General features: G+C 34.7%; 1 long non-coding RNA gene and 1 pseudogene across 1 annotated transcript; both read right to left on the bottom strand.

Annotated features, from left to right (window-relative positions):
* Positions 1-8,616: 8,616 nt before the first annotated feature.
* Positions 8,617-14,829, bottom strand: LOC136062296 (uncharacterized; annotated as a pseudogene).
* Positions 14,830-16,410: 1,581 nt separating this feature from the next.
* LOC112008825 (uncharacterized) lies at positions 16,411-18,654 on the bottom strand. The gene is made up of 2 exons (XR_010624087.1): positions 17,850-18,654; positions 16,411-16,994 (listed from the first exon to the last, which is right to left on the bottom strand). It is a non-coding gene; the product is annotated as an uncharacterized LOC112008825 (long non-coding RNA).
* Positions 18,655-19,575: the final 921 nt, after the last annotated feature.

The raw sequence follows: 19,575 nt of genomic DNA, 5'->3' as shown, positions 1-19,575 counted from the left end.
CTAAACACTCACTATATTCAACATTATGATTTTAAATTTTTAGTACTTAGTAACAACTGCTTTAAGTTTATTTATAATTATATATAAAATTAGCTTTTATTTTATATTTATTCAATATAAATATAAAATAAAAGCTAATTCTCTAGTTCTGAATTGTTGTTAATATTAGTGACATAAATTGTTGAGCAACGATTAATGATTAATAATTGTTAGTCTGTTATTGTCTATTGCCTTGTTGTAACTAAACTGATTAGTTATTGCTATTATTGAATCTGGTTGTGACATTCATTGATTGGGAATGAGTTATTTGATATTGTATTGCTGGAAAAATTACAATTTGATATTGTTATGAAAACTTTGTTTTTTTGTTGGTTGGAATTTTTTATATTAGATGGATGTTGATGCTCCACCTGGATTTGGTGGATTTGTTGCACCTGGGGACCCTAACCCACTTGAACCTGCATCACCAATTGGACTTGGTGCATCACTTCCCCCACTGTCACCTAAACAAGGTGGTAAGGACCCATCTATAATTTGGCAGCACTTCATTAAGTTGGTCGGTATTGATCCCACTAATCCTAGGTCTCAATGCAAGTATTGTAAAAATCAATATAAGTGTCATGGTAAGAAAAATGGTACTTCGGGCATGTTGCAACACATGAAAGTGTGTAAGAAGTGGCCTTTTCCCCGTGATGATAAGCAAAAAACTTTGTCTTTCCAAGCGAAGAGAGAAAGGGAAAGTGGTTCAAATGTGTTAGTGGTTGCAAATTATAGTGAAGAGAGGATAAGGTTGGCATTGGCAAGGATGATTGTCATTGATGAATTGCCTTTTAAATTTGTGGAGCATCAAGGGTTTCAAGAATTTATGGAAATAGTTGAGCTTAGGTTTCCTATTCCCCATCGCACTATCATTGCAAGGGCTTGTATGAAGATTTATTCTAGTGAGGTGGATGTTTTGAGAAGGGCTTTTGTTGGGCAATAGGTTTGTGTGACAACGGATACTTGGACATCCATACAAAACTTGAACTACATGGTAGTCACCGCACACTTCATTGATGGGGATTGGATTTACCAAAAGAAAATCTTGTACTTTTGCCCTATAGCTAATCACAAAGGGGACACCATAGGTAGAACGGTTGAGTCATCTTTGTTGAAGTGGGGTATAGACCGGTTGTTTACAATCACTGTGGACAATACTAGTTCTAACGAAGTGGCAATTGATTATGTGAAGAAGAAAACAAAAAAAAGAGATAGTAGCATATTGGGTGGTGAGTTCATGCATATGTGTTGTTGTGCGCATATCTTGAATTTAATTGTGCAAAGTGGGTTGAAGTCCATTCATGAATCAATTGCCAAAGTTTGGAATGCGGTGCGATATGTGAGAGCCTCTCCCACAAGGTTTGAGAAGTTTCAAGAATGTGTTGAAAATGAGAAAATCAAAGCCAAATGTTTGTTGTCCCTTGATGCGCCAACAAGATGGAATTCCACTTATCTCATGTTGGATTGTGCTTTGAAATTTGTGAGAGCATTTGATAGGTTGGAAGAGGAGGATGGGCATTACAAACTTTATTTTTGTGAAGCGAAGAAAAAGCCAATCGGTTCTCCTAACTATCTTGATTGGAAAAATATCAAGACCTTTGTGAAATTTCTTGGCATATTTTATGAGGCGACACTTAGATTTTATGGGTCCTTGTTTGTCACTTCTAATATATACTTCCATGAGTTAATTAGCATTGAAAATCAATTGCAACAGTTGTGTAGTGTTGATGGGGATCCATTTTTGAAGAGTATGGCAGTAGAGATGAAAAAAAAAATGATAAGTATTGGGGAAGTATGGATAATATCAATTTGATGCTTTTTGTTGCTATTGTTCTTAACCCAAGGTATAGATTAAAGTACGTAAAGTTTTGGTTTAGGGAGTGGTATGGAAAGGACAAGGGGGATGCGATGAGCTCTAAGGTTCGGGATGCATTGAAGAGATTGTATGTGGAGAGAGTGGGTCAAAATGGAGTTTCGAGTTCTAGTGGTAGTGGTGCTTCATTGTCTAGGGACTCCAGGCCAAGTGTTGGCAATGCTTCATTGTCTGATCGCATTAAAAGTTATAATAATAAGTTTAAGCAACACTTGGCGGACGAGGACAGTGTGGAAAGCAAATCTGAGTTGGATAGGTATTTGTTGGAATCTTCTGAGGACCCTGATGTGGAGGATTTCGACATCTTGATGTGGTAGAAAATGAATTCTTCTAGATATCGAGTCTTTTCCCAAATTGCCGGTGATGTGTTGGTTATTCCTGTCTCTACAGTTGCATTTGAGTCTGCTTTTAGTATGGGGGGCGTGTTTTGGATTTGTTTCGTAGTTCACTATCTCCTAATACAGTTGAAGCCCTTATTTGTACCCAAAATTGGTTGAAAGATGCAAAGAAAAAAAGGCCACTGAAGTTTCTGGAGTGCATGGATAATGTGGAGGATGTGGATGATTTTTGAGATTGACACTAGTAAAAATATATATATGTTCATTTTGTTTGTTGTATATATCAATTATTTATTTATTTGCTCAATGTTTACAAGTCATTTTATTTTGAATGGGATTGTAGAAATTGCATCGGTTTGCCCAATGCCTATGGAGGAGGATCCAAGCACCGTTGTGCTGGATGATGATGAGTGATGTGCTGCTCTTTGCTTGGAGTTAGTTAGTAGTTAGTATTATGTAAGTATACTTGCTATTCTCATTTGTTTGTGTTAATTATAAATATTCTATTGTTCATAAACGTTTTATTGTTATTAACATGAGTTTATTTTGTTTTGTTTAGTATTTTGTAGGAGTTCTAGAATGATGCATAGTGCACAGACTTACTAGACAAAGGACTTACAAGAATTAGCATTGTTTTGCCTATATGCTAATTATATCTGTACATGTTATTGGTAGTGGACTTATCACTGATGATAGTTATTTAGGTATTCATGGGTGGGATTATTATTGGGGAAACAAGTAATTAGCATTCTTTTGCCTAAATGCTAATTTAGTTTGTATATCTTTTGGCATTTGTAGACAGTGACAAATGGTTCTATAATATGTTATTAAGTAAATACATTAAAACTTATTGTTATTGACACTAACACACACAGTGACACTAATGATATTATATGCTACATGATAGTATTTTGGGAGTTGAACTCTTATTGAGGCAATTTCAAAATATTTTTGCATGGAGAATGAAATGAAAAAAATTTGGATCATTATGTGAACATATTTTTTACACAGGTTTTGCATAGATTTGAAATGAAAAATACAATTTTGAAATTTTGGATCATTATGTGATCATTATGTGAAATTTTGGACAGGTTTGAAATTTTGGATCATTATGTGATCATTATGAAATGAAAAATACATTATTTGGCACAGATTTCTTGAACAAGTTGATATATTGATATTGGGCTTGAAAGCCCAATTTTTTTTTATTAAAAAAATAGTTTTTTTTAATATTTCAAACCGACCAAACCGACTAAACTGCACCGCAAAAAACCGCACCGCTATAGGTTGGAAAACCGACCCTAGGTGGTGTGCATCGGTTCCAATTATGAAAAAACCGATCTCTATCGGTTCGGTAATAAATTTGGAAAAAAACCACCCTTACCGAACCGCGCACACCCCTAATTTTTAACATTAAGGACAATGTTTAGTTTAGGTTTGGGGGGATGTACATGGATTTCTATCTTCTTCTTCTTCTTCTTCTTCTTCTTCTTCTTTTTTTTTTTTTTTTTTTTTTTTTTTTTTTTTTTGCAGTAGTGCTAAAAGAAAAGAAAAGAATTTCTTTTGCCTGGCTTGAGGTTTATGCTTTAAGTTCGTTATACTACTCTTGCATAAAGAATTTCACTGCTCTCATGCTTAATTCATTGCACATGCACATAGCCACTTAGACACAACTTGTTGTTGAAGGATAGAAGTGATTAGAAAATCTTGAAGATAACATATGCAGACTATCACCCTTGTGAGTTTTTGAGCCAATCATTATTTTTGGAGGGTTATTTAATTTTTCTAATTTTAAAGTTCATTTAGAAGTGCGTAACATAATCCCCTTGTTGTAGTCTCATTGTCCTTTCTTTTGGCCAAGAAAAAAAAAAATTTTATTTTATGCCACACTTGAATCTTTTAAAGTCATTAGTATTGAATGAACTATACCTAGTCCTTGAGAGATAAGATTAGGTCATTTTTATCCACTTCGAGCCATATATGTGTTTTTATTTTTCATTCTTGATACATTATCACTAGTCACCCTATTAGGCCTTTCTTTCTTTCAAGATAGAATTTGATCAGTTTGTCTCAATGTAGTGGTTGTGCAAGAATTCAAGGAAAAAAAAATAGAGAATTCAAACAAAAAAAAAATGGAAAAGAAGAAAAATGGAAAAAAAAAAAAAAAAAAAAAAAAAAGTTCTCATCAAATTTTGAGAAGTGCAATGTAAGGAAGGAATATTGCTTTGAAGAAGAAGAATTGGAAAAATGATATTAAATGGAAATTCCAAAAGTGTTGACATACCAACTAATCTTGAAAACACTTCTTATATTTATCTTTATCCATTTTTATTTCATTCCCTTTACTTTTACCCTACATTACGCCCTAATAAAGTCCTTATTTGACCTTGAAGATTATGTAGTTCAAATATTGATATGATTGAAAAAAAAATGTGGTAAATATTTTTGGCGTCCTTTCATAAGACTACTTGTTCTTTCTTGGTTAAGTGTTTTTCATGTGATTTATATGTGAGGTATTTGATCTTGCTTACATTATTCCACTCACATATCTTATTGAGAGTGTTACACTCCATTTCAAAGTGATTTCATTTGTTGAGTGATAACACTAGAAAGATTTGAGTTGAAGCATACTTTCAAATAGAGATTTGAGTCAAGTTTATTTTAAAACTAAGAGCATGTTTGGGCTGGCTACTAATTTTCACTCACATTGAGTTTTGATGGCATGTGAACTTTCTTGGCAATTGTAGTGTTTTTGAATTTGAACTAATCCTCTTTGCAAAAGGCTAATGAAAAAAAATAAAGTTTTAGTTTTGTTTGATTTTCTTTGTTTTGCTTGTTTCAATATTTATTCTAAGAATTTTATGAGTATATTCAATGCAAACCCTCACGAGATTACAACTCGTTCACTAGCGTAAGCTAGGGGTTTAAAAGCTTGTTGCATATGCTAAATGCAATTGAAATTTCCAACGAAAGTGGATTAGTTAGGATTTTCTTTTTCTTCATTTTAATTTCTTATTTTATTTTTACTCTTTATCTGTTTTGCTCGAGGATTAACAAAATGTAGGTTTGGAGGTATTTGATGTTTATGAAATATAGCCAATAAAGTACTCTCATATTTTCATATTTAGCCTTACTTTTATGCTAATTTGTGACTGATTATATATTATATTTGTGTTGTAGGTAATAAGAGCTTTACATGAAAAGTGAGGCTAGGCCAATTGACTCAAGCCAACTTACATCCAATCAAGCGTGAATTCAAGAGAAGACCAAAAAGTAAAGAACAACAAGTGAGACCTACTATTCAATCTAACGTGGTCAAAGTGCCAAGGAAACATTTAGGGTTTGTTTGGATACCACTTATTGCTGAAAACTGAAAACTTATTGCTAAAAATATTGTAGCAAAATAATTTTTAAATGTGTGAATAGTGTCATAGGACCTAGTTTTAAAATTGTTTTTGCTGAATTCCGTACTTGCGGATCCCATGAACAGTGCACAGGACCCATAGAAAAGCTGAACGTAGAGGAAATTCAGTTTTCAGTGTAATCCAAACATACACTGGGTTCTATGGCACTATTCATACATTTAAAAATTATTTTATTACAATGTTTTCAGTATTAAGTTTTCAATTTTTAGCAATAAACGGTATCTGAACCAACCTAGTGAAGTCAGCGTGTGAAGTAAAAGGAAAAAGAAAAGCAAAGAAAAGTAAAAAGATGAAAATATGAAAGTTTGCTTTAGTAAGACATTTACAATGGGCTTGAAAGCATGCTTTGACGTGGGCCTCAATATTTCTTCACCAAAACACGTACCTAGGATGGGAGTTCTTACTTTTGGGCCACGCTGGGATTTTACTGATTATTGCTTTAGGTCAGGCGCATGTGATGGATTACAAAGGAGCAAATCAAAGCAATAGTATTCGATTTGTACTAGGAGTGGCTTCTCATGTATAAGAGCATTCACATTAGGAATGCCATATACCATATGAAAAGAAAATTTAGCATAAAAGTCCAAAAACCCCAGCATCCGAACTTGTAAAAGCCAACTATTGCAAATTTTTTTGCAATTGTGCTACAGTGCAATTCTAAATGTAGAATCGCACTATAGCACAATTGCAAAAGAAAATATTAATGCAATTCTAAATGTAGAATCGCACTGTAGCACAATTGCAAAAGAAAATATTAATATTTTATCTAAATATTAGTTTTCTCTCTCATTCACACATCTCTCATCTCTATCTCTCCATCGTTAAAGCTTCACCAGACAGCAACCCACAACACAACCAACCTAGCACTACAGATCAAACAGCAACCCACGACACAAGCACAACCAACCACCGAACCACTGCTGTAGCCAGACATAGAACCACCATCGCTACCCAACAACCTAAGCAAAAAAAAAAACCCATCACCATAGCCACGACCTATGGCCCATGGCCACATCGACGATGACACCACAACCCATGGCCAAACCGACAGTGACACCCACAACCTACGGCCAAACTGATGGTGACGCTATCGAGCACGGCCAACCCCACAAATCTGACCCCCATAACCAACAAAAACCCACCGAAGCACAACCAACAAAAACCCATATCACGATTTCATGATCCACGACTCATGATCCACAACCAGAGCACAGACCCATGATCTCACAGACGCATGAATTGGAGCACAATCAAACCTAGATAACAGAAAAGTGAGACAGGAGAGAGAGAGGAAGGAATGAAAAAAAATGAAAGAGTACGAATAAAAACAATGTTTTTTTTATGTTTGCCTTCCTGCTCCAGGACTTAAAAAATAATATTTTATAAAATGGTAAAATAATAGAGTTTTGGGATGTTGGTGGTATTGTAAAATGGTATGGTATAATTGATAAAGTAGCTTTTTGGGATGGTAAAATAGGATATGATAAGAATTCGGGATGTGAATGCTCTAAGCCCTTGGTTGGTTTGTAAAACTATATAGAGAAAATAGACGGCTGGAGCTGGAGCACATGAAGCAGACAACCACATGTCGTTTCCTCTATGGCTTTTTTTTTTTTTTTTTTTTTAAGGATTGTGACTATTTCTTTCTCTATTTAATTTGTCTAGTTGGATATTTAATATTTTATTTTTGTGTTTTATTTCAATTACTATGAGTAGCTAAATTCATAATTAAGGTTGAGGATGAAACCTTATTAAGGATTATCAGTAGTATTTATGTGATTGAATTTTTCTCACAATAGTTGTTTTTTAATGATTTAAATTGTTCTTTCTTCACATCTATTGACTAAGATAGGATTCTAGATATGAGTTCAATCATGTTTTTCTCATGATTTTGGCTTTATCATAATTAATTGAATGCTTGGTTTATTATAATTTGATTTTAAGAATTGGATTACTCTTGTGATTTGTTTGTCAACAGACACAATTGATAATTTGATTTTATATCTTGGAGGCAAAGAAGAGTATACTATAGATTTTTAAACATAAGTTTTAATGATAATATTTTTTATGATAGCAAGATTGATTTCTAGATTATCATGTAGCGGTTGGGAAAAATTAATGATCATGGATATATGCTAATATGAATTAACAAGGCGTATCCCAAACCACAATACCTCTCTGTAGATTGTTTCATCTCCTTACTGCTCTATTTTATATCTTTTCTTAGATCAATTTCTTATTTAGTTTATTTAATTTCAAAACAAACAATTTTATTAAACTAGATTATGATTAATTTGGTTAAGGTTTAATTAATTTTTCTACGTTCATACAAGTCCCTGTGGATTCGACCTCATTCTTGTCAAATTATAATTCGGTATGATTCGTACACTTGCAAGTACTTTAAAATTTCACGACAAATACTAATATTTTACAAGAATAAATAGTTATAAGCAAAATGACATTTATATATCTCTAAAATACTAGTAGCAAAAAAGTATAGGTAGTTTGAAGTAATTATTGTAGTGCAAAAAAGAGGAATAGGGGGCTTGTGTTGTATTTTAAATGTGACATAAAATTTAGGTGTTTGGAATATATTATTTTTCCTATTGGAACCTATTAAGTAATTTAAACATATTATAAGTAATGGGCGAGTGTATTTTGGATCATTTAAAAAGTGGACATCTAAGAGTTGTATGCTCTTAATAATGGTAGATTCAATGTTTTTATTAAAAATATAGTTATATATACTTGAAATAGGATTGTATAAGTTTGTAAATAAATTGTAAAATATTAAATTACTATTTGTAATTTATAAATGATATAAACAGTCTATGAATGTAAAAATTATATAATAATTTCCAACAATGCAAATTTGATATCATTTGTAGGTTCATAAACGAAATGGATCCCAAAAATTCCATATAAAAAATTGCATGTGGCACATGAGACATGAGTAGGATGAATTTTGAGTCAAAACTCTTCATATATATAAAAATTGCTCGCCATATTCTTCCTCAAATATATCTCTAGAGACAAAACTCTTCCGGTCAAGGAAACCATTTAAAAGAATCCTGGAATATAAAGAAGGTATGCTTCCAAAATGATTATGGTGTTGCTTTCCGAATTTTATAAAAATTGAGTTCAGGTAAGAAAAAGCAGCAGGCAGAAGCATCATAAAGTCCTCATCTGAAAGAGCAAGGCCACAATTTTCTTGCATCAAATTGCCCTGGTGAGACAAATCTTTGTTCAGAATACCCAAAAATAAGTGCCCGAAGGTTGACAAATGCATGGAGATTGTTTCAATAAGAAGGAACAATAATTTAGCTTTCATCTTGCTTGTCCTGTAAATGCAATGAGAAAGCACTTCCACAGGAGTTATCACCGTAACCCTTGACATTAGTAAACTTAATGGATGAATACTATGCTGCTACATGTATTTCTGTCTGTAACCAACATTAACAGTCTCCAGCAAGCATTTATCTGCAAAATCTAGTTCAAAATGCAAGGCAAATGTAACAACTTTAAAATAGATTTCCTCAATTATGTTGATGTTAATATTCTCTTCTTCTATTTCCCATAACAAATTGTATGGTACTCTTTTTGTAACCTGCTGCTCCGTAAAACCGGACAGAGTTTTGAAAGCACCAGCAGCAATACAAAATCCAATAGAGCGAGCAGATATCTTTAGATGTTTTGCAAACTGTCAATTCATCCATGCCAACCCTATTAAAAATCCATTGCTCTAATTCAAGAAGTTCAAAAGGAGGTATAAACCATAGGAGAGCTTGTAAAGCATAGAATGTCGGAAGGATGGGCATCATGTCTTTAGTACAAATGCACAGATCAAACTTTCCCTGGCTTCCAGAAATAGCCTCTGTACCAAGGCATTAAAGGCCCCCACAAGTTGCTTATAAGAACTTTTATCATCTTTGAATACCAAGTTTTGGATATTGCATAAGGTCAACAAGTACTCAGAAGTTGTTAATATATTCAAGAGATGAAGATCCAACATATGAACCCTCTGCCTGGATAAACTAATCAACATATCCAAAGTGCCCACCACATCTTCAATTGCTAAGTTTCCTTTACAATCCGAAGGACAGGATAATGATGCTACCACTGCAGGATGACAGAAGATAGATTGAACCACTTCTTGAATATCTGGTCCTGAGAAAGGAAACCCAGATTTTCTGGAACAAGCAGACTCAGATTTTGAAAACAATAGTTGAGCAAATAAGTTCTTTACGAGATTAAAGAAAATCTCTGCAAGTTGTTGGAGTTCAACTAATGGTTTAATTCTATAAGATAATTGTATTTGATGGATTCAAAATAGCACTAGCTGCAGACAAGTAGTGCTGTGGCAATCTGTTATTGAGTCAGATAGTTTAGCCAGAAGCATGTCTTGAATCTTCAAGGGCTCCAGCAAGTAAGGACCACTGATGTTAATAATTGCAGGAAATAGCACACGGAAAGGTGCCTGCTTCAAAAATAAGCTAAATACTGCAGCAACAGATTCACTTGCATCAAGATCTCCATTGTAAACAATTTCCTGAGAATCCAAAGGACGACCAAAAACTGCATTGGCATCATCTCCTTTGACTTCACAATGAACAACAGAAAGAGTTGTTTCCAGACCAGGGAAGAACATGTCGGGCCATAACTTAGAAATGCTGGTAAGAAGATTTTGTTCAAGAAAGAATACTGATGATAAGATTGACATAGGAACTCCAAGAAGGTTGTGTGAAATAGCCATAACTGATGGAAAATTTTTCAATATCTCATCAGGTGACGTGCAAATAATTGAGGAAGAAAATGCCTTGGTTATGCCAGATATATTGTCGCTATCCCCAGCCCTTAAAATCTTTTTGACATCATCATGTGTACTCGCAAAAGAACTATCTATAGGCCAAGCTTTTCTATCAGTAGAAAAAATGCATGAAGTTTGTTGTAGTGAAACGCTCCGTGAAAAAAGCAGCAAGTTATTTAATGGCCTACAGTCACAGAAGCAATCTCCAGAATCATCTACTACAGAACAGTCACCAAATCTCTCAGACAAGACTGATTCCACCAAGGCAGATAGAAACCCAGCATCTACCTATTAAATTCAGTCCATAGATTAGATTGTCTAGAAACTGCAAGCAGTAATGAAGCTGAAACTCAATATATTTACCTGAGTTTGCATTAGATATTTTAGTGTATTGCATACATATAATGATATGATTGACTTCTCAGGCAATGTAAAGCTTCCAGATTCAGAAGTTAGCAACCTTAGACATTTCCGCAAGACACATATTACAAGAGGGTTGAAAGTAGGTGATACATCTGCCAGAAAAAAGGGAAAAAATTTAAAAGCACAAAATAGCCATCACTAGTAGAAAGATAGGAAGCACTTGAATTAATGATAAAAATATACTTCTTTTCTTTTTTCCGGGCATAGAGAAGGATAGAACAGCCCAGTAATTCAATGACTAGTAAAGAATCCAGCAAAAGAAAAAAATATGACACAGCAATTCGGTGGTTAAGGAGTAAGGATAGTTCTCTCAGCACAACTGTTGAGAGATCTCATGTCACACTATGATTAGCCTAAAGTTTCTTTTTTAATCAGTATGTCACATTATGATTAGCCTAAAGAGAATTACATCCGTAAGCCTTTAATTTCTTACCTTATGGTTTGAGTGAATGATAGATGACTACTTTTGTATTAAATTAAACCAAGGAAGCAGCATATTTGCTCATATACGCCTTATTAGAATTTAGAATCACTCAACTAATCAGCAGATAAATATAATATCAAGGTCAAACCTTTACTACGTAGTAAAAATTCTACATGATTACCAGAACCACTCACCACCAAAAGGTTTTTTTTTATTGATAAGTTACTCACGCACCCAACGGGTTTTGAACTCATGACTTCAACCTCCACCTAGCACTTAAAAGGGGAGGATGTGTCAGTTGAGAAAGAGCTCAATGGCCACTCACCACCAAGAATTTCCAAAGAAAATTATCATCATGCCGTGTAAAAGTTAGAGGTTCTTGAAATGAGCAAATAAATATAATATCAAGTTCAAACCTAGACTAGGTAGAAATTATCCTACCAAAAAGAGTAAAGATAATGCAAGAGATGGGGAGAGCATCGACACATAAAAATTTTCTTAGTTTCACAGAATAAGCATCAAACAAATAGGAAGCATCAATTACCTTTAGCACCTTTCGAATGGAATGCATTATGCTTAACAATTTCCCAAAACTTGAATAAATTATTCCCAATAGTTGATATGGCATCACAGAAAAATGAGATAACAACTGGAGACAGGCTCTGCAACATTTCCAATTCTAGGACCTCAACAGAAGATTTTCCCTTGTCATACCCTGGTAAAATAGTAACCATGCTCCAATTTCATCTACATTTCTGTCAAATGCACCAGTACTAAACATAGCTGCTCGTGCCAGACTATACGATAGATTCTTTACATCACTGATTGGTGAAAAAATTAACAAGTAAATAAGTGGATGTAGACGCTTGTACATCAATGGAGGGTTTCTAGTGGGAATACCACTGCTTGGGGAGAATCCAATGTATTATATTAGCAAAGACAAGAGACAACACTGTAGATTGGTTAGTATGCCTAAAGGATTGCTGAGGAGATTTATGAAGAACTCCAATGATCCTTCCAACACAGTAGGCACTACCCGCTGCAAAAAAGAATTAAAAAACCATTGTCAGAGATCATTAGAGAGTAGACTTTTCTAATTAACAGAATAATTTAAACTAAGTAATTTCAGCCCTTGATGAATTCCCCCAACACCCATTTATTTTTCTGCTGGGCCGCTCATGAATGATATAGAGAGCTAATACAGGATATTCATCTTGCGCTGCAGGGCGAGGTTTAATTTCTTTTAAAGACAAATAAAGTTAAGATGACAATAAATTGAAAAACTAAATAATACTTTTTTTTTTTTTTTCAAAAAAGTGTTCTTAACAAATAAGCTAGCAAATCACTTCAAAGGCTAAATCACATAAAGAAGAAATGATGTCAACCAACAAAAGGTAATAACTACATTGAATCAAATAAACAACCAAAAAGTTTTCTTTCTTGTTTAAGCATAGGGCAACAAGATTCAGAGAAATTGAACTTACAATATAAATTTTAAGAGTATCAGGTAGTTTAGATTGGAAGAACATCTCTACACCCTTTGGTGTGATAAAAGGCTCAGATCATTGGTTTAAACCCCACATTTCTGAGATAACACTGATAAGATCCTGGCCATTGTCAGTCTCATCTATTTCAAGTGAACCAACATCTCTTTCATTGTCTCCAAGCGGAACAAAATCTAGATCAGAATTATGCCACTTACAACAATATCCATGTCCTTGTTCTCATCATTCAATTTCAACTTTTTTATATTATTGTTGCTATGTTCAGGTAATTTTTCAAAATCCGCTGTTCTCTTCAAACTTGATTCACGAGTCTTGGGGTGGCAAGTCAAAGAAGAAAGAAGCGTCAGTAAAACGTGGGGATCAAGGAGAGAAGTTCGGACTTCATTCTGAATATCTTGCTTGAGAGATGCCCAACCCTGCCTCATTTGATCACTCGAATAAGAACTATGATTCAAAGCACTAATGAAGGAGTCCAGCAACTTCAATGCCTCCAAAAGAAGCCTCATGCTTCACAAGAAAATCAGAGTGAAGCAACCCCTTGTTAACTACTGACTGGCTGAACGGACGAGGACACAGACATTTCATGATACTCTGCAAAAGCTTCAGTCACCATGCAAATATACAAAAATGAAGGAACTAATAAACAAAGAACATATTGAACATGCAGTGGTTTGAAGAAAACTGACCAGGTTGATGACGAAAAATCTTCGAGGTTGTAGGGGAACTCTTCCATGTAGGCTGAACCGAAAAAGGGACTCCCACTAACAATAGCCAAAAGCAAGTCTCTGTGAGAGCTAACCTCAGTTGCTTTTAGCCTCTTCATGAGTCCAACGAGTACCTTTGGATTACCCCTCAATGGACTTGGGCTTCTCTTCAAATCCTGCATCAAACCATTACAAGGATCAGTGCAAACGAGGACCAGTGTATGGTATGCCAACTCTGCAGCAGACCCATCATTCCCTCTTCCAGAAATGCTAACCAATTGTTCCAAAGTAACACTCCCAAAGAGAACACTTCGAAGACCAGGGGGCACCGAAGACTCTTCCACGAGAACCCTATCCCGTAATGTTGACAAAACATAAATAATAGTTTCATCATCATCATTCCCAAGCCCACGAAGGACACCAGAATACATTTCGTTCTGCTGCAGCACCCACCTCAACAATCCTGGCCGCCCCACCTCCAAAAAAGACATTGCAAAGCCAACAAATGCCTTCCTCGACGAATGCTTCATCACCCTCTTCTCCTGTTGGTTCTTTTTATATTCTGCTAGCTTGCAAAAATGTCTTAGATTTAAAATCAAATTTCTTTGCTACCTCAGAAGCCAATCCCGACTGACGCCTAACAATCAAAGCCAGTAGCAAAAGTGCTGCATTTTGGCACTTCACCTCTATACCATCTAGTTCCTTCTGAAGTTCTACCATGTATTCTTCAACAAGCAATCTTGCAAACTTGTTGAGAACCTTACTAATAGCTATTCTCTCCCCATCCTTGGGATCATACACCCCATCGGGATGACCAAGGATAGCAGAAATCAGTTTAATTATATAGGAGAATCCAGGCCTCCCTCGTCGAAGCTTCCAAGCATCTAGAAGCTCCGAGCAATTACACGAACTCCGTACATATAAATGGAGCAATTCACCTCCAGTATTACCCTTTAGCAACCTAATGAACTCTTTTACACCATCAGAGCATAACTTAATTTCAAGAGAACTAATCTTATGCAATAGTTCTTTAAGTTTAGCTTCATGGGTCACTCTAAATTCAAACCTTGGAACTTCTCCTCCTTTAACCTCACCACCACCATCACCATCATCATCTACAACAACTGCAATTGAAAAATAAAGCAAATTTAAACCATTTCACAAAAGAATCCAATAACAAAATCCCTTTTCTTTTTCATATATATTCTTTTTAAGGGAGAAAAAAAAAATTCTTGATACCTGGCAAATTTCCCACCGTCGATCGCCCCAACTGAGTCTCTGTATAACTCATCGCGACGGAGCTCCGCCTCCACCTTCCTGGTGGCTGCCGGTAAGTCGCTCTTCCTTGCCTTGCCTAGCCTCTCCTCTCCCCTCCTCTGAATGGTGGCGATTTTTTTTTTCCGTTGAGGTTTTAAGCACTGAGGTTTTGGTTTGAAATTTTGGAGAGAGAATAGAGTTTTGGAGGCAAAATTTGCCAAACAAATGAGGTGAGTGGCATGCGTTTAAATGAATTATTTAGTAAGTTAGATTGAAAATTGAGTTGCAATTAGAGTTTTCAAAACTATTTAGTAAGTTAACTGTTTTTGAAAATTGAGTTTGGCAAAATTGACTTTGTGCTGAAAAATGAATACTATAGTGGCATTTGTAAAAATGCCACCATAGGTATCCTATAATGGCGTTTTCTATAAACGCTGCTATAGGCACTAAAAAAACACCACTATAATGTTCGTTTTCCAGTTCAAAGTCAATTTTACCAAACTCGATTTTCAAAAACAGTCTAATTTACTAAATAACTTTGAACACATGCCATGCGCCTAATTTTTTTTGGGAAATGTACTATTTGGCAAATTTTGCCGGGTTTTGGAAGACCAAACTCAATTTTAAAAAACAGTCTAACTTAGTAAATAACTTTGAAAACAGTCTAACTTACTAAATAACTTTGAACGCAGGCCATGCGCCTAATTTTTTTTGAAAAATGTACTATTTGGCAAATTTTGCTTGGGTTTTGGAAGAAGGTTAGGTTTTGGAAGAAGGGTTTTTCAACCACCCTTTATTTATTTATTACTTTTTGCTAAAACATTTATTTTTTTTTTTTTTCTGTTTTATAGACTTTTAGAAAATATCAGCAAAAAAAAATCGACTGACCTTAGAAAATATGTTTACAAATTTTTGTATAGAAAAAGTAACTGAATATTTTTTATAATAATTTATATTTTTCATAAAAGTGAATTTTTTTTTAAAAAAAAGTAATAATTATTGGCTTTGTTTTTGATCTCAACAGTTTGCTAAACAGTTAAACTAATGGGTGATGTGGTAGCTTTATATTAAAAGAAAACGAGTTGGAGTAAAATTTGTTAAATTAATGAGTCAAATTGGATGTAAGTGAATTCTATGAATTTTTACAGCATGAAAGTTACAAACTGATATAACAATGAAAGTAATTAAAAATTGAAAAGATAATAAATTAAATCTTATAATTTTAAAATAATAAATTAAATATTCATTGTGATTGTGATTTCTTAATATAGGGAATGTTTAATTTGTTGATTTTTGGAATCTTTGGATCTATTTTGTTACCTTTGAAATTATAAGGTTAAATTTTTTATGGTCCAGACTTTAAGGATTTAATGTGTTACACCCTTTAAAATGTTATATTCTCTAGATTTAGTTCTCATAATATTTTTTTTGTTTTTTTTTTAAAAATCAATAGCGATATGAATCTTAATTGTTTCATCCCTTGTACATGCTATATAGTTTAGTTTAGAGAGAGTTTATTAGGAACTAGGTCTTTAGATTAGTGAAACTACCAATACATATGATGCCATAAAAAAGGATCAATAGGGCTAGGTTAATGGCATGATGGCAAGATAAGTAAGATAGAAACATAAAAGGTATGTTGATTATGCGTAAAACCCCTTTGCCTCAGTAAGTGAGGTGAAAAAACCATGGTCTGAAGTAGAGAAACTCTACTTCAAGTCACTGTATATGTTACTTGAGAAGAACAATGAAAATTGACACCACACTAGTGTAGGCCTCCCTAACCCTCAAAACATGTCCTTCACAAATTACAAGTGTGAAGTTTTCACTTGTTATGGTTACATTATAAAGTTTGTTACAAGATTTTTGGAGCTTATTCCACACCATCTCTGCTAGATGATGCTGTATTCCTTATACTTTAGTGCATTGGTGGAGCGTCATGCAACACCAAGGCCTCTTGACTTCTTTGTTTGTATTAGAGTCACTTGTTGCATCATGGGCGAAGGGTGCATCATGAATTGGAATGTTTCTCCCCCTTGCATTCTTGTTTGCATTATGCTGCTCATGCACAACATTGAATCCTTATGGTCATGCATGCCTTTGCTCTGGCAGGGATGTAACAAATCTGATAGATAACATATACAAGAGCATCATTGTTTCTTTCTTCAGCAAACCCAACAGAATAGAAGCATCGCATGCCTGCACTACCAAAAAAAAATTTATTATTACAAGGAATGAACCAAAATCTGAAAATTCCAAGTATGCTTGCAAACTTTAGTTGCATCTAAAAGAAAAAAACTCTTCATATTGCAGAGATGAAAACGAGCTATTCTTTCGAGGCTTAACATTTTAATTTATACCATGCAAACATCCAAAAACCGTTTCAAGTTGCATTTTTCAAACACCATTTATGCAAAATTATCAAACACATGTAAATAATAATTTTTTTTATAAAAAAAATTATGCTCTTACATAAACCTCATTCATGCCAAAGCTTGTTATAGTATATTTCCTTTTTCCCCTTCTAAACCCCCTTGCCTAGAATCTCCACACAGCTAAACAATACCACCACAAATGACATCACAACACCCATCCATGAAAATTGCCAGGCATAAGAAATGAACACAAGTTGAAAAATCAATAGGACATAAATTCCTAAATACCCCATACAAAAATCGTTCAAGATACATCATTCCATCAAAGACTAACCATAATCATCAAAGAGACCAACATGGACATCAAAGGAATCAAAAGAAAAAAAAGAAAAAAAACTCATCAACAACACATATGGCATAAAATTTCAGGGGCCAAAAAAATCTGGCAATTTCAAGAAATCAATCTGATTCAGTGACTAAGTCTATCAATTTGATCTTCCATTTGTAATTTTACACAGATTCAGTGAAGTATTACCATCAAATTCATGAAAATACATAATTAGACGATTCAGGTAAAAAAAAAACTGAGAATAGAGAAGAGAAATAGAGATAATAAAAAAACTTGTATTTGGGTAACAAACAGTAAAATCTGAAATATCTTGGTAAAAAAATTACTTACAAGTTTAGAGGAGGAAGAAAACAAAGATTCACAAAACCCATGAAACGGTTGAAGGTTCGCTTCGTCAACTCGAAAAAGAGGAATCAGAGCAGAGATGAAGGTGGGCATGCGGATGTGGTTTGGGTAAGAAGCAAAAACTGAGGGTGGCGGTGGCGGTGACAGCAGAGGGAGGAGGACTGGAGAAGTGAGAGGGTGGAGGTGGCAGTCACCTTCACGCGGATTGACGAGCTGGCACTTCACAGGAGCCATTGGATGCTTTCAACGGTTGAGATTTGAGCTATTGCACACCGTGCAATACCCTATATATTGCACGGGATATGAATCCAAAAATATCACTTTACATATCAGAGTTCTATCGGATTAGCAAAGAAAAAAAATCAGAGCTATCTGTCTATGCCTATCTTCTCAACCTAGTAATCTCTCTCGGTCCAAACTCCAAAAACATTTGAGAAGATTAAACCCACAAACACAAACCCATACAAACGAGATAGAGGGAAGAGACTGTCTTCACCCAACATTGTTTCCCTAATTTACTTTATATCATCCGTGATTTTTTTTTCCGCCAAACAAGAGGGAGAAGCTGGCACTTCACAGTCTCTCTGGAGCTCATCTCCTTTGATGTTTTCAAACCGGCAGCCGTTTCTCCCTCATATTCGAATGGTCTCTCTTCCTTCTCTCTCTCGTTTGTATGAGTTTGTGTCTACTGTGGGTTTGTGTTTGTGGGTTTAGTCTTCTCGGAGTTGGGACCGAGAGAGAGATTACTAAGTTGTGAAGACGGGCATAGACAGATAGCTCTCATTTTTTCTCTTTGCTAAAAACCTCTGAAATGTAAAGTGATATTTTTATACTGGTATTTCTATATGTGTTGCACGTGACCAATTTTATGTTAAAATTGAAAAGCAACATTAGTGATAGTCTGATGTCTCTGATATCTCTATGTTTCTCTCACCTAAAACACTTTCTCCCTTCTTCGTGCCAGACTGAAATCAGACTTTACTGTTGAAACTCCTTTTTTCCTCTCTCTCCCCTCCTCCTCCTCGGGGTTCCCAACCACATGCTCTCTTCGCCCAATCCCTGCTGAATCCAAACCAAAAATAGTCACCAACGAAAGGAAGCATGCAGACAATGAACAAAAACTATTATAAAGATGGATTTCAACTCGAGATCATCGAGAGCGTATTTTTTTGATATATAAATAAAAAAGTATATAAAAATAAGTATAATTTTGTTTAAAAATTAAAAATATGTGCATGAGTATGTTACCAAATAAACCCTGATTTTATGGCACATGAAAGAAAAATATTCTAGCTCCAAATTCCAAAAGAAATGATATTGTGGGGCCTAAATAGTGAATCCTTCGTATCCTTCTGAGGATGGATAGGAATTTTGATTTCATGAGCCATTTTTAGGGCCGAGCCAAGACCAAAAAAGAAAATGAAGGGACACGTGGCCTTTTTTTAATATATTTTGATTCAATATTTCTTTATTCGATGGTTTAAAGTTTGAATTCTTGAAACTTGTGGCTATAAAATGAGATTGGTAGCTTTTGCTCTGATAAAGTACATGCCATGGGAACTTGGTATTATTAGTCCATAGCTGCACCTTTGGAGTGACTATAGAGTAGGCCACTTTAAGAGAGAGAAAGATATGCGTACTGAGGAAACTTCTTAGTTGCAGACCCATGGCTCGCACCTGCAGACCTATTAACTATTTCTTGGGTAAATTC

The sequence above is a fragment of the Quercus suber genome, unplaced genomic scaffold (genome assembly GCF_002906115.3).
Source record: "Quercus suber isolate HL8 unplaced genomic scaffold, Cork oak 2.0 scaffold_400, whole genome shotgun sequence".
Taxonomy (NCBI): Eukaryota; Viridiplantae; Streptophyta; class Magnoliopsida; order Fagales; family Fagaceae; genus Quercus; species Quercus suber.
Note: the sequence above shows the minus strand (reverse complement) of the source record. Positions and strands in the feature narration are given on the sequence as shown.